The sequence below is a fragment of the Macaca thibetana genome, chromosome 8, assembly GCF_024542745.1.
Source record: "Macaca thibetana thibetana isolate TM-01 chromosome 8, ASM2454274v1, whole genome shotgun sequence".
Lineage (NCBI taxonomy): Eukaryota > Metazoa > Chordata > Mammalia > Primates > Cercopithecidae > Macaca > Macaca thibetana.
Genome location: NC_065585.1, coordinates 76,324,768 through 76,341,220, shown reverse-complemented (window position 1 = coordinate 76,341,220; position 16,453 = coordinate 76,324,768). Strand labels below are relative to the sequence as shown.

The 16,453-nt window shown below is 35.2% G+C and overlaps 1 protein-coding gene across 4 annotated transcripts in view; it reads left to right on the top strand.

Annotated features, from left to right (window-relative positions):
- The window catches only part of C8H8orf34 (chromosome 8 C8orf34 homolog), a 480,177-nt gene that overhangs the window by 14,831 nt on the left and 448,893 nt on the right, over positions 1-16,453 (top strand). The gene's annotated exons all lie outside the window — the stretch shown is intronic.

The following is a 16,453-nucleotide window of genomic DNA, read 5'->3' as shown; positions in this document are numbered from 1 at the left end:
TATTGATGGAAAAGTATTAACGTATGTGTTGAAAATTTAAAAGTAATCTCTAGAATATAAATATGTTGCTTCCAAATAATTAGAAACACAATACCAAAAAGTAAGTAATATTTAGTTAAATTAACAAGAATAGCATATTAAAGACATCACATGAGACAGCATGAGAAATGGAAAACAAAAGGAGATACCAGAAACAAGTCCAGACAGAGCAGTAATTTTAATAAATGTAAATGTATTAAGTTATTTTATCAAATCACAGATTCCTAGATGGGATTAAAAATCTTTGCATAATCTGTATGAAAGACACATCAGGAACAAGATGATACAGAATGGTGAATACAAAGGAAAACGGAAAAATATTTACTAATAATAATGAGACAATTGATATTGCATTGCTAGTATCTGGCACAATAGAATTCAAAGTGAGGCACATTATATTTGTTACAGAGATTTTAAAATATTTATTATATATAAGTACTCCATGATATACTTTAAAAACTTTTATGCCCATAAAGTAAAGCTTTGAAATATATATAGAAAAGCCAAAAAGTGCAAGAATTCATAGTAGGCAAACTTAAAATATTTCCCCTAGTAGTACACATTCTAAATTGGTAAAATAAGGAGGAACTGAATAACCAGTTTATAGGCCTGACAGTCAACTATGTAAGCTTAGAAATGCAAGGAAGAATGAATATTCATAGTAGGAAAATTTAAAATATTCCTTTCAGGAGTATATCTATCAAATTGGTAGAGCAAGTAATTAATACAGAAAGGAATGGAATAACCAATTGAGAAGCTTGATTATACATACATACACATATATACATATATATGTACATACATGTGTGTATATTTATACATATATACATATAAGTGGGTATATATATTTGTGTGTGTGTATTATATATATATATGTGGTGTGTGTGTCAAGGTACAGAAACATTTTCATCAAGTAAATTTGTACATTTAAAAAATACACACATAGTATTTTTAAAAAAATTTACCATGATTTAAGCTACAAAGAAAATACTAACAAATGTATTACAGTAGAAAACTGTACAGGCCACATTTTCTGACCACAATGCCCAGTTGTATTTAACAACCAAAGCACACCTTCCTGAATAACACATCTTGCTCCACCCTGTCCCCCGCATCTATGTTAACATTGTTCTACATAATGCATGTTAGTAAAGAAATCAATTGTTTTGAAATTGTACTGAATGAAATAGGATATGTTATTTATTTCAATATGTATGTAGAAATGCCTCAATACCACTAATTGAATGTGTATCCTTTCTTAGCTGACTGGAAATATAATGTATTTTACATACTATTTTCCCATATTAGAGGCTTTCTGAGAATCCCAAATCTCTGCATTGAAAGAAACATATTTTAATAATCTCCCTACCTTTTTTATAGAAAGACCATATTGTTAGAGAGGATTTAGGTTCACAGCAAAATTGAGAAGAAGCTACAGAAGTGTCTGGTATGCCACCTGCCCCAAGCAGGCACAGCCTCCCCCATCACAACATCCTCCCCCAGAGTGTAACATCTGTTACAATTGATGAACTGCATTGACACATCCTTATCACCCAAAGTCTATAGTTTACAGTAGGGTTCACTCTTGGTGTACATTCCATGGGTTTGGACAAATATATAATGATGTATATTCACCATTATAGTGTCATACAGAATATTTTCACTGTCCTAAAAATCCTCTGTATTTTGCCTATCCATCTCTCCTTCCCTCATAAATCCTGGCAATCCCTGATCTTTTTACTGTCTCCATATTTTTGCCTTCTCTCAAATGTTACATAGTTGGAATCATACAGCATGTAGCCTTTTCAGATTGGCTTATTTCACTTAGTAACATGCAGTTAAGTTTCCTCCATGTATTTTCATGGCTTGACAGCTCATTTCTTTTTTAGTTCTGAATAATATTTCATTGTTTGGATATACCATAGTTTATCCATTTCTTTACTGAATGAAGGAGATTTTAGTTCCTTCTGAGTTTTAGCGATTATAAATAAAGCTGCTACAAACATCCATATGCAGGCTTTTATGTGGACATAAGTTTTATAAATTTTATTTATTTAATTTTATTTTTAACTTTTATTTTGGGTTTGGGGGTATATGTGAAGGATTATTATATAGATAAACACATTTCATGGAGGGCGGTTGTAAATATTATTTCATCACCCAATATTAAGCCTACTACCCAGTAGTTATTTCTGCTCCTCTTCTCTCTCCCATCCTCCACCCTCAAGTAGACCCCAATGTCTGGTGTTTCTTTGTGTTCATAAGTTATCATTTAGCTCCCACTTATAGATAAGAACATGTGGTATTTGGTTTTCTGTTCCTGTTTGTGTTTGCTAAGGATAATACCCTCCAGCATCTCATCTATTTTATGGCTGCATAGTATTCCATGGTGTATATGTACTACATTTTTTTAAATCCAATCTGTCATTGACAGGCATTTAGGGTGATTCCCTGTCTTTGCCATTATGAATAGCAATGAACATCATGTGTATATCTCTTTACGGTAGAATGATTTCTATTCCTCTGGGTATATGCCCACTTATGGGGTTGCTGGGTCAAATGGTAGTTCTCTTTTTAGGACTTTGAAGAATCACCATACTGCTTTCCACGATTGAACTAACTTACACTCCCAACAGAGTGTAAGTGTTCCTTTTTCTCCACAACCTCAGCAGCATCCGTTGTTTTTTGACATTTTAATAATAGCCATTCTGACTGGTGTGAGATGGTATCTCACTGTGGTTTTGATTTGCATTTATCTAATGATCAGTGATGTTGAGCTTTTTTTCATATATTTTTTTGGCCACTTTTATGTCTTCTTTTGAGAAGTGTCTGTTCATGTATTTGCCCATTTTTTAATGGGTTTATTTTTCCCTTGTAAATTTGTTCAACTTCCTTAACGATGCTGGATATTAGGCCTTTGTCAGATGCATAATTTGCAAATATTTTCTCCCCCCTCTGTAGGTTGTCTGTTTACTCTGTTGATATTTTCTTTTTCTGTGAAGGAGCTCTTAAGTTTAATTAGATCTCATTTGCCAATTTTTGCTTTTGTTCTGATTGCTTTTGGTGTCTTTGTCATGAAATCTTTGCCCATTCCTATGGCCAGAATGATATTGCCTATGTTGTCTTCCAGGATTTTTATAGTTTTGGGTTTTACATTTATGTCTTTAATCCATCTTGAGTTTATTTGTTGATTTTTGTGTATAATGTAAGGCAGGAGTCCAGCTTCAATCTTCTGTATATGACTAGCCAGTTATACCAGCACCATTTGTTGAATAGGGAGTTTTTTCCCCATTGCTTGCTTTTTTCAGCTTTGTCAAAGATAAAATGGTCATAGATGTGTAACTTTATTTCTGGGCTCTCTATTCTGTTCCACTGGTCTATGTGCCTGTTTTTGTACCAGTACCATGCTGTTTTGGTTACTGTACCTTTGTAGTATAGTTTGAAGTTGAGTAATGTGATGTCTCCAGTTTTGTTCTTTTTGCTTAGGATTGCCTTGACTATTCAGGCTTGTTTTCCGTTCCATATGAATTTTAAAATAGTTTTTTTCTAGTTCTGTGAAGAACATTGTCAGCAGTTTGATAGGAATAGCATTGAATCTATAAATTGCTTTGGACAGTCTAGCCATTTTAATTATATTGATTATTTGCATCCATGAGCATGGGATGTATTTTCATTTGTTTGTGTCTTCTCGGAGTTCTTTGAGCAGCGTTTTGTAATGCTTGTTGTAGAGATCTTTCTCCTCCCTGGTTAGCTGTATTCCTAAGTATTTTATTGTTTTTTTGTGGCAATTGTGAATGGGGTTGCCTTTGATTATCAGTTTGGCTGTTGTTGGTATAGGAATGCTAGTGACTTTAGTACACTGATTTTGTATCCTGCAACTTTGCTGAAGTTGTTTATCGGTTGAAGGAGCTTTGGGGCTGAGATTATGGCATTTTCTAAATATAGAATCATGTAATATGCAAAGAGAGAGAGTCTGACTTCCTCTCTTCCTATTTGAATGCATTTTATTTCTTTCTCTTTCCTGATTGCCCTGGGCAGGGCTTCCAATACTATGTTGAATAGAAGTGATGAGAGAGGACGTCCTTGTCATTTGTCAGTTTTAAAGGTGGATGCTTCCAGATTTTGCCCATCAGTGTAACGTTGGCTATGCATTTGTCAAAGATGATTCTTATTATTTTGAGGTATGTTTCTTCAATGCCTGATTTACTGAGCATTTTTAACATGAAGGAGTATTGAATTTTATCAAAAGCCTTTTCTGTGTCTATTGAGATAATCGCGTGGTTTTTGTCTTTAGTTTTGTTTATGTGATGAATCACATTTATTGATTTGCATATGTTGAACCAACCTTGCATCCTAAGGATGAAGCCTACTTGATCATGGTGGATTAGCTTTTTGATGTGCTGCTAGATTCAGTTTGCAGGTATTTTGTTGAGAATTTTTGCATCGATGTTCATAAAGGATATTGGCTTGAAGTTTTTCTTCTTTTTGTTGTGTCTCTGCCAGGTTTTGGTATCAAGATAATGCTGACCTCATATAATAGGTTGGGGAGGAGTCTCTCCTCCTCAATTTTTGGGAACAGTTTCAGTAGGAATGGCACTAGCTTTTCTTTGTACATCTGGTGGAATTTGGTTGCGTTTCTATCAGGCTCCAGGCTTTTTTTGTTGGTAGGCTATTTATTATGGATTCAGTTTCGGAGCTTGTTATTGGTCTGTTCAGGGAATCGATTTCTTCCTGGCTCAGTCTTGTGAGAGTATATGTATGTGCCCAGGAATTTATCTATGTCTTCTAGGTTTCAAGTTTGTGTGTAATAGAGGTGTTCACTGTAGTTTGTGATGGTTGTTTTTATTTCTGTGGGGTCAGTAGTAACATTCCCTTCATCATTTCTAATTGTGTTTATTTGGATCTTCTCTCTTTTCTTCTTCATTAGTCTAGCTAATGGATTATCTATTTTATTAATTTTTTTTCAAAAAAATCAACTCCCGGATTGGTAGATCTTTTGAATGGTTTTTTGCATCTCAATTTCCTTCCATTCAGCTCTGAGTTTTGTTATTTCTCATCTTCTCCTAGCTTTGGGGTTGACTTCTTCTTGCTTCTCTAATTCTTTCAGTTGTGAAGTCAGATTGTTAATTTCAGATCTTTCCAACTTTTTGATGTGGGTATTTAGTGCTCTGAATTTCTCTTAACACAGCCTTAGTTCTGTCCCACAGATTCTGGTATGTTGTATGTTTGTTTTCATTATTTTCAAAGAACTTCTTAATTTCTGCCTTAACTTCGTTACTTACCCATGTAACTGCATGATTTTGAGTGATTTTCATAGTTTTGCTTTTTTTGTCATGCTGTGGTCAGAGAGTGTTTTTGGTATGATTTTTGTTATTTTGTATTTATTGTGGATTGTTTTATGTCCAATTATGTAGCTGATTTTAGAGTATGTGTCATGTGGTGATGAAACAAGTGTGTATTCTGTTGTTTTTGGGTGAAGAGTTCTATAAATGTCTATCAGATCCATTTTGTCCAATATTGAATTTAGGTTCTGAATATCTTTGTTAATATTCTGCCTTCATGATCTGTCTAATACTGTTAGTGGAGTGTTGAAGTCTCCCACTATTATTGTGTGGGAGCCTGTGTCTCCTTGTAGGTCTCTAAGTACTTGCTTTATGAATCTAGGTACTCCTGTGTTGTGTGCATATATATTTAGGATAGTTAGGTTTTCCTGTTGAATTGAACCCTTTCCAATTGTGTAATGCCCTTCTTTGTCTTTTTTGATCTTCGTTGGTTTGAAATCTGTTTTGTCTGAAATTAGGATTGTAACTTCTGCTTTTCTTCTGTTTTCCATTTGCTTGGTAGATTTTCTTCCCTCCCTTTACTTTGAGCCTATGAGTGTCATTACATGTGAGATGAGTCTCTTGAAGACAGTATACCACTGGGTCTTGCTTTTTTATCCAGCTTGCCACTCTATGCCTTTTAAGTGGGACATATAGCCCGTTTATATTCAAAGTTAGTATTGATATGTGTGGATTTGATTCTGTCATTTTTCTGTTAGCTGGTTATTATGTTGGCTTGTTTGTGTGGTTGCTTTACAGTGACACTGGTCTGTGTGTTTAAATGCATTTTTGTATTAGTTGGTAGCAGTCTTTCCTTTCTATATTAAGTGTTTCTTTCAAGATCTCTTGTAAGGCAGGTCTGGTGGCAATGAATTACCACAACTTTTGCTTACCTGAAAAGAATCTTATTTTTCCTTCACTTAAAAAGCTTAGTTTGGCTGCATATGGAATTCTTGGTTGAATAATTATTTTCTTTAAGAATGTTGAATATCAGCCTCCAATTTATTCTGGCTTGTAGGGTTTCAGCTGAGAGATCCAGTTAGCTTGATGACGTTCCCTTTGTATGTGAACTGCCTTTTCTCTCTAGCTGCCTTTAACATTATTTCTTTCATTTTGACCTTGGAAAATCTGATGATGATGTGTCTTAGAGATGATCTTCTTGTGTATAATCTTGCAAGAATTCTCTGTATTTCCTGAATTTGACTATTGACATCTCTAGCAAGGTTGGGGAAGTTTTCATGAACAATATCCTAAAATATGTTTTCAAAATTGCTTGCTTTCTCTCCCTCACTTTCTGGGATGCCAGTGATTCATAGGTTTGGCCTCTTTAAATAATCCCATACTTCTCAAAGGTTTTGTTCATTCCTTTTATTCTTTTTTCTTTATTTTTGTCGATATAAGTTTTCAGTTCCTTTGGGTAAACACCCGGTAGCATGACTACTGGACTATACGGTAAGAATAGGTTTAATTTTGTAAGAAACTGCCAAATTGTCTTCCAAAGTAGCTGTACCCTTTTGAATTTCCACCAGCAAAGAATGAGTTCTGTTGCTTCACATCCTTGCCAACATTTGGTGTAGTCAGTGTTCTATATTTTGACCATTCTGATAGGTGTGTAGTGGACTTTCATTATTTTAACTTATAATTCCCTAATGGCATATGATGTTGAACATATTTTCATCTGCTTATTTGCCATCTCTATATCTTCTTTGGTGAGCTGTTTGTTAAGGTCTTTGGCTCATTTTTGAATCAGATTTTTTTTTTTTATTGTTGAGTTTTAAGAGTTCTTTGTGTGTTTTGAATAACATTCCTTTATCAGATACACTTTTTTGCAAATATTTTCTCCTACTCTGTGGCTTGGCTATTCATTCTCTTGAATATTCTACCAAACATTTAAGAATAATTTTTGGTATTCAAAATATTAGGAAATCTGAATTAACAGAGCTTGAACAGGAAACATATATGTAAGTCTTTATTCAATGCACTGAAAAAAGTTACATTATTATATTAAAATGTGGGCCTACTTAGAATTCAGAGACATGAAAACTATATCTGATATGTCATTTTGAAAGCAAATCATGGAAACTGGAAACATGCGCTCTTGCTAAGGCAAAGATGGTGTTTTGATAGCTTTTCTTTTTCTTTGTAGACATTTTCTAAACAATAATTTTTATAGACATTATGCAAAGTTATCTTCAAATTTCAGTCAGAAACTGCTCCATTTACCTGCCCTGTTATGCAGCCTCCACTCCTGGCTGTCAAGTTGCTGGGGAAAAGTGATCCAGTTTTCATGAATGCACTCCTTTAATTACTCACATGATTGTCTCAGGGACCCTTCATATAGTTTTTTATTCTGGACTTTCATTCAAATTTGGTAATATTGCAAAGTGAAAGAGGCTTTGGGGTTTGAAATGTGTTAAAATATATCAAAGTGAAAAAGAACTCTTTAAACCAGCAATTTCATTGTAGAAATGTGTTTTAGAAAAATATTTGCACACATACAAAACATTTACAAGAACTTTAATTGCAAATTATACAAGATGGTCAGAAGTTGTGAACAATAAATCTCCACAGATAGTAAATAGCATCTTTTTGAACACATATAACTGTTAAAAAGAATCAAATAAATATCCATATACTGAATGCCTATACTGACATGGAATGGTGTCTATATTTTTAAGAGACTGAATCTTGGAATGCTTATATCTCTTGCAACATAATGAAGTAGATAACTGACAACGATTCCTTATTACATCACTTAGAAATTACCCCTTTTAAATGTACAGTTAAGGTTAAAACACAGTAGGGAAATCCATGGGCTAGACATAAGTAGGAAATGGGTCATGAGACTGGGAGTTTGACACTGAATCCACACCTGCTGAGCATGTATGCTTCATCTCGAATTTTGAGCATAGGGTCTTAATGGCTATGTAAGGGACAGAAAATGTGGCCTTGGACCTAAACAATGAAGTATTAGAACTGCACTCCCCCACAAGGGACACCCACATATGTAATAAAAGTCTAAATAAATGGATGAGGACTATAATACAGCTAAAGAAAGTGGTAATGCTTTGGAGAGATGGGGGAAGTTTGACTATTTTGGTAATATTTTCCAGTAGTTTTATGAGTGATGCATAGATGATTGTTACATTATTATTAATATATTTTATGTTTCAACTATAATAAAAAGTTATGGATGTGTAGATGAATGTATTGCGTGTATATATATGTGTATTGTATGCATATAAGTGTGTGTGTGTGTATATATATATATATATACAGTTGATCTATATTCTTGGATTCTGCATTTGTGGATTTCAACCAACTGTGGAATGAAAATATTGGAAACAAATTGCATCTGTAATGAATATGTACAGACATTTTTCTTCGTCATTATTCTCTAAACAATATGGTATAATACCGATTTACATAGCATTTACATTGTATTAGATATTATCAGTAATCTAGAGGTGATTAAAAGCATACAGGAGGATGTGCATAGGTTATACTATGCCATTTTATATAAGGAACTTGAGATCTGTGGGTTTTGGTATTCAAGGGAGGTCCTGGAACCAATCCCTTTCTGCATCTGAGGGACAACTGTATATATTAAAACAAGATGTCTATATATGCTTGTATTTGTGTATGTGTTTGTTGTTTGGGGAATTAACATCAAGTTGTTTACAGTGTCTACTCATACATAAGGAGAGAGAGGAGCAGTCAGAGGGTGACTTTTTATTTGTGCCCTAAATTATTTCAATGTTTTAAAATATTTATATATTACATGTATATTTTTCAATACAAACAAAAGTATGAGATTAGTTAGAATTACAGATATTTTATCCATAATATTGTATAGTTCAATTCTGCAGAACTCATTGTTGTAGAAAACTTATACCCAATTTTATTTGAAAGATAACAGACCCAATAATCATAGTACTATTCTAGGCAATTTATTCTTACAGAATTTTTTTGTTTGTTTGTTTTTAGAGACAGGATCTCATTCTGTTGCCCAGACTGGAGAGCAGTGGTGTGATAATAGCTTACCGCAGCCTAGAATTCCTGTGCTCATGTAATTCTCTTGCCTCAGACTCTCAAAGCACTGGGATTGCAGGTGTGACCCAGCACCCAGCTGAGAATATTTTTATTTTGAAATAAAATAATGGTAAAGGCTATTGGGCTTGAGAGTAATGGGGCTGCATCATCCTTCCCTGACTGACTGTCAGAGTTGAGTGGATGGGTATGACTGGTCTAAGTAGAGCTTCTCTTTCTATGCCATTCCTCTGTGTCTCCCAGAGGTCACAGTATATTGAGAGAGAGGGAGAGAGGGTTTGCCTACCATCAAGGGTGTGTGATTATCAGGTATCTGTAAACAAGAGATATTTGTTCATACATTTATATCATGCCCTGTATCTCAAAGTAGATCATAAAATCTTGAGGGTGGAAAACAGGTGTTTTGTTTCATTGTGCATCTTTACAATAGCCCTGTACAGATGCACAACATACAGATACTGTAGCGTCTAGGGGAGCATGGGCCATAAAGCAGGGGCTCAGCAAATATCTGTTGAAGTAAACAAAGCAACTTGTATATGTTTTCATCCTGTTTGGAAAGAAAAAAACATTGAAAATAGAACCAGTTAGCAAACAGCATATTAATATTTATTCTTTTAAGATCTAGAGAAAAATAACCACCATCACATTAAGTTACCTTTATGTACAGTGGATGTGTTTTAATTATATACTTAACTACATAATTAGCTTTCAGTCATCTTTTTCTCTTTTAATATTTACTTTCAAGAGAGGGGCTGAGAAATAAATTCACACTCAAAGTGTAATGTATAACCCCCCCAACACACACACACCACCAAACACACACACAGCAAGTGCATTTGCCTTTAATAGGGAGGAAGTTGCATGACACAGCTATATCTGGGAGATAATCTTTGGGAATAACTCAGGTTTGGCAATCTGTCTGCTTGACCCTGAGCAAGTGATTTAATCTCTGTTAACATTGGAGTCTTCATCTGCAAAAGAATACCTAACGGGGACACTGTGAGGAATTTATGAGATGCAAACGGTTTGAAGAGCCTAATTCTGTGACTGGCATTTGGTGGACACCCCATACATTTTGGCTAGCATCACAGTAGATGCTGTTGCTTCTCTTTTCTATTAATATCAATGGCCCAATGACAGACCAGGTGGAGGGATCTTTTGAAGGCTGTCTTCTTGTATCCTGAGATTAGAACTCAGAGTGCGCATCTGTTCTTTTAGGTTGTAGCTCTGGTATCTGTAGAAAAGCTCTTGGTAATGGTGTAAAGAGAGCAGCACTCGACAGGGCAAAGTGTATGTGTCTGTGTTCATCAGTGGGAGCAGAGGAAGCCTAGCTTGCTCCTGCATCTCCACAGTGACAATATACTTTGGCAAACTTTGCAAACATACCATATAATTAGAAGACAATCCAGAATATGTCCTATCGTCTCAGAGAGGCAATCTGGATCACCCTTAACTAAAATAGCACACACAACTCCAACTCCCCTGTTGCTCTGTAATATAATCGTCCTTGTTTTTCTTCATATCATCATCTAAAATCATCTTGTTGGATGTATTCCTTTGATTCCAGTTTACATTGTTTATTCTTGCTTGAATATAAACTCCTTCAAGGTGGATGTTTTGCTATCTCTTAAATTGCTTGTATCTTCATGACCAGAAAATGTCTGCTATATAGTAGATGTTCTCCTAAAGAGTTGTCAAATGCATTTATGAATGAAAAAAATCAGGACAAGCCTATTAAATCTGAAATGTGTGGTTTATGTGTGAATATCATTTGTCACTAGAAGTCTGAGAATATTCTTAGCAGTTTATGGGAGACTTTATTTTCTGCAAAATTCATTCAGACTTGGAAATCTTTTCAATAGCTGTTGCATTCTTTGGTGCGTGGTACTGGAGACTTCATTTACACCAATTGGTACATATTTATTGTGTACTATATTATCTACTGAGAAAAATAAACACAAAAACTCATATGTATGTAGAAACTACTGGTATATTTGGGACATTCCCTACTATTACATCCTGACAATTTTACAAAAGCCTACCTTGATTTTCTGTTTATATGTCTGCTCAATTTTCATACTCATCAATAAATTTCATCATTATGATATTAGAAGCAAGAAATTCATATTTAAATTATGATTTAGATTTTGAGATTAGTTTTCAGAGATTCAGAGATTAACTTTCAAGAAATTGCCATGAAATTAAGTATGTAAACTGGATAAGGTAAAAGTCAGATTTAATAAATAAAACAGTTGCTGTTGTTCCTGGAAGTTCTTAGCAACTATAAAAACATCTAAAGATAAGTAACTAAAATTATGTAAATGATCTCATTGGTATATGTAGTATTCTACAGGAAATGTACTGATAATTTTAGATTGAAAATTTTCCCTTTAATATAAAAAAGAAAGGATTCCTTTTGAGGTATAGCCCAGAGAATATAAGAGCATATAACTCCTGCTGTTCCTTCACTGTTTGGAGATATTGATCTAAATTCACAGTGACAAACTAGATTGCAGTGAGAATACATTTGATTTGTCTGTACATTGAAACAGTATATCTATTTGTATGAAGCGAATTTCATAAGATTTATCATAATTATATGTTTTTGAGGTATTATGTTTAATTTAATATTCTTTTATTTCTAAGAATTCTCTCTAGAAAAGTTGGAATTGTTTTGGTCATTTTATTTTTCCTGTTATGTGTTCTCTTTAAAAAATATAATCATCTTAGTGTTATATAGAATAGTAATTAAAATCAGCTATAGCTTATTAGGCATATAATATTCTATTCTGCTGAAAATATTTATTGAGACACTCTCTAGTATCTTTCCTCTTCGTTGTATAGTAATGATCTAATATGCAATAATGTTAAGTAGGTGATAATGTTAAGTAGATGATAAATACTCTACTTTGAGGAAGCTCTCAGCCTTTCCATAGCTTCACAAAAAGTTTCAGCTTTCCCAGAATGATTTTAATTATAACCTTCAGAAAATGTTCGGCTAAGACATTGAAGTCTGTGTGCAACAGGCAACATTCCACTCCTATAATCTTCAGATTAGTAGGGAACACAGACAGAGATCAGCATTACTAGGTCCATCAGTAGTTCAGTTTTAAAAAATAATATTCAGGGAAGAATTTATGAGGTTCATTTACATGAACGTCTAAGTTACTAAAAACTATATTTTTGGATAAAGTTTGTTAAACAATGAGCTGGATACCTATTCTGCATAAGGCTGGCCTTTTGAGGAATTACTTTCACTGAGTTGTACAGTGGAGTGATTGAAGAAGCCTCTCTAATGATTCTTTATTAGAAGAACCACACTGATTAAAATGGCAGTTTTGTCTGAGGAAGAATGTTAAGGAGGTACATGCTTATTACTTTTGGTAGGAAACACCTATGAGAACTACTGCATAATTTGATACTGTCAAAAATATTTACATAGGTATTTTGAATTGTGCAACTAATAGCCTCCTCCCCACTTTTTTTGCATGGGCTTCTGGAAAACTCATGGCCCTGACATAGCCACACTCTAGGCCATTATCATGGGCATTTATACCCTCATTCTTTTTCCCACATTGTCTTCACCTTGTTTTACTTTATCTTTTTCACTCCATTGTTTATTTATGCTATTTGAACATAATTTACACTTCTTTGGAAAATGCCTTAAATTCGTTCTGAAATAAAGACAAATATAAGTATTTTAAGTAAATCATAAAGCAACACACTTTTGACCCACATCACTTTGGTACATTATGAGCTATAATCTGTTTCCTTTTAATCCATACTATAACTAGCTTTCTTACTAAAAATATTTGTTTGGCTCGTTCTGGATTGCTTAGTGAGAATTTATTTGTACATGATATCTCCCTGGATTAGTCTTATGAACAACAAAGATGAAGCACCAAAAAAGGCAAGATTTGAGCCTTAGAGACTTTGCACAGTCTGTTTTCTTCTCTTGAAAGTTTTCCCCATCGTGTGGCCGGCTCCAGCTTGCCATTTGGATCTCAGGTTAAATATATACTAGATAGACCCGCACAGATGACTCAATCCCAATAGCCTCCTTCATGCCACACTAGTTTATTTTCACCACATCACTCATAATTCACTGACATTTCCATGTTTATTTGTTCAGTGTTTAGCTCTGCCTCTTAAATAGAGCCTCCACTAAGAACAGGACTTTGTCAGCTTTGTCTCTGACACATCTTCATCATATTTTTGGATAAAGTTTGTTAAACAATGAGCTGGATACCTATTCATCATGGACCACAGGCCAATTTCTACAATTGGCTATTTGCTCTTTTTTTTCTTTTTTTGGAGGGGGGATGTTTATTAACGGGTTTATTTATTTGTATGTTTGTTTATTTTATTTTATTTTTTTTGAGACAGTCTCGCTCTGTCACTCAGGCTGGAGTGCAGTGGCGTGATCTTAGCTCACTGCAGCCTCTGCCTCTTGGGTTCAAGTGATTCTTGTGCCTCGGCCTCCCAAGTGTACAGGTGTGCACCACCACATCTGGTTAATTTTTGTATTTTTAGTAGAGACAGGGTTTCACTGTGTTGACCACTCTGGTGTCAAACTCCTGGCCTCAAGTGATCCACCTACTTCGGCCTCCCAAAGTGCCAGGATTATAGGTGTGCACTCCCACGACTGACCTATTTATTTATTTTAAATTGACAAGTGAAAATTATATTGCTATTCATTCTTATTTCTCTTACCAAACATTAAAAAGGAGTAAACTTTTCCCCAGATGAGAGAGAATGAAGCCATTAAAAATGTGGAAAGAAAGAGTGCCAAATTCTATGCACAATATTATTATTGCTGTGTAAAGTATGCAAAAAGAACAGAAAACAAGAATGATTTATAGCTTTTATGTGATATACTATGTTAATAAGCTATTTTTAATATAATGTACTAGGTTAATGAGCTATTTTTGCTCCTGAGCCACCCATTCAATTTTCCAAGCTGCCTTTATTGCTGCGCTATTGCTTTTAGTATTGTTAAGTCATTGCTTTAGATGATTTAGTCTGTGAGAGGCCCCTCCTGACTCTTACATGGGTTCTGTATTTGCATACTAATACTGAATCTCTTGTCAATTAAAACTTTAATGGGGATTTCTGGCAGAGGGTGAGAGAAGAACCCTAATTGAAGAGACAAACCCAGAAGTGCTGGTGATAAGAGGGCAGGAGTATATAGAATAGAAATGAGCATCAGGTGAGTTGAGACGCCAGGTGGGGAGATGGAGCGAACGAGCCAACATTTTCAGGTACAGTTCTCCTATCACTCTATACCCACCCCTCTCTCTTTTTAAGGCTCTCATTTAAAGAGCTAAAAAAACATTGAGAATTGTGGATAGTGCATTCTACCTGGATTCACAAAGCTTTGCATTATTTCATCCTGTGCCCTAGGTCTTTGTAGGAATATAAAGGAATGAAATACCATAAGCACAAAGGGGCATGAAAATTGGGGTGATCTCAAGAAGGTGACTAAAAGAATTGTAAAGGAAATATGTTGAGTCTCATTCATACATGTCTAAAGCCAAGCTGGAATCTACTCTAATATCATTGTATCAGCAGCTGCCTACACAGCATGCCTATTTCACAAATATTTTTGAGTGAATAGTATTTGAAGGACATTTCATGGAGGTGATCTTATAGGTACCCAAAACTCAAAATGACAAAAAGGAACCAAAATGACACAAGATGTTCCACTCTCCTTACCTCTTTGTTTCAGCTGTGGCTTAAAAATTCTTCCCAGGGCCCAGTTAGCTTTCTTTCTTTTCTCTCCTTAAACAAAAATTCTGTCTGGTAAATTATCAGATCCTTCTAATGAGTTCTGTAAAATGTCTTTTGTGTCCTTCCCTTGCTTTTCTCGTCTTTGCCAAATTAGTCCTGACACTCAACCAACACCATGAAATGGTCCCAACCCCATTCATTTTATGTGTGGCTGATACATTGACCATTCCAAACAGTGATATTTGTCATGTCATGTCTCTACTAAAAAAATAATCATACACTGTTTGGCCACTTCCTGTGGCTATACTTTTTAAACAGGAGTATGCAAATGTCATGTAAATTTTAAAGATAATCAAACTTTAGAGAATTTTCATGCTTGCATTTTATCACTTTTAGTCCTGCCTCCAGACATCCAGAATTCACAACCTTTGGCCACTGAGAATGCACTGAATTATGGGATTAATTCCACACTAGGGCAGCATTCAAGGACCTTCAAAATCTTCTTAACTATACATTGTCTTCACACACTACCTTTAGTGTTAGCCAGATCAGCTTGTCCAGTTCTCCCCAATATATATATATATATAATGTCACATTTTTGTTTGGTAATGTCTGTACATGGAATATTTCCCTTTACATTTTCTTTCCTTTATTTATTTATTTATTTATTTATTTATTTATTTATTTATTTATCTTGAGCCTCACTCTGTCACCCAATCTGGAGTGCAGTGGTGTGATCCTGGCTCACTGCAACCTCCGTCTCCTGGATTCAAGTGATTCTCATGTCTCAGCCTCCTGAGTAGCTGGGATTACAGGCGTGCACCCCCTGCCCCGCTCCCACATCGAAATTTTGTATTTTTAGTAGAGATGGGGTTTCACCATGTTGGCCAGGCTGGTCTCAAACAGCTGACCTCAGGTCATCCACCGCCTTGGCCTCTGAAAGTGCTGGGATTACAGGTGTGAGCCACCACATCCAGCCTCCCCTTTTTTCTATAATGTCCTACAACAAGTTTCTTGGGATACAGACTTTGAGATGGGAGATTTGCCGGCAAAGGGTTAATCGTGGAGTGCCCATGAGAACAGCACCTTGAAGGGAGTGAGGGAAGCCAGTTTCGGTAGAAGTCATTGAACTGTGAGGCAGCTGCAGTAGTGTCCACAGCCAATTACATAGAGAGGCTCACCTAGGGAGCCCTGCAACTGGAAAGCACGGGAAAGCACTGAAAGGTTGCTCCAACAGAAGATGGAGTCAGGCCTTTGTACGCTGCATGGACCAGTCTTTAGAAGCAGGCTTCCTCCAGAGAAACACTGTAACC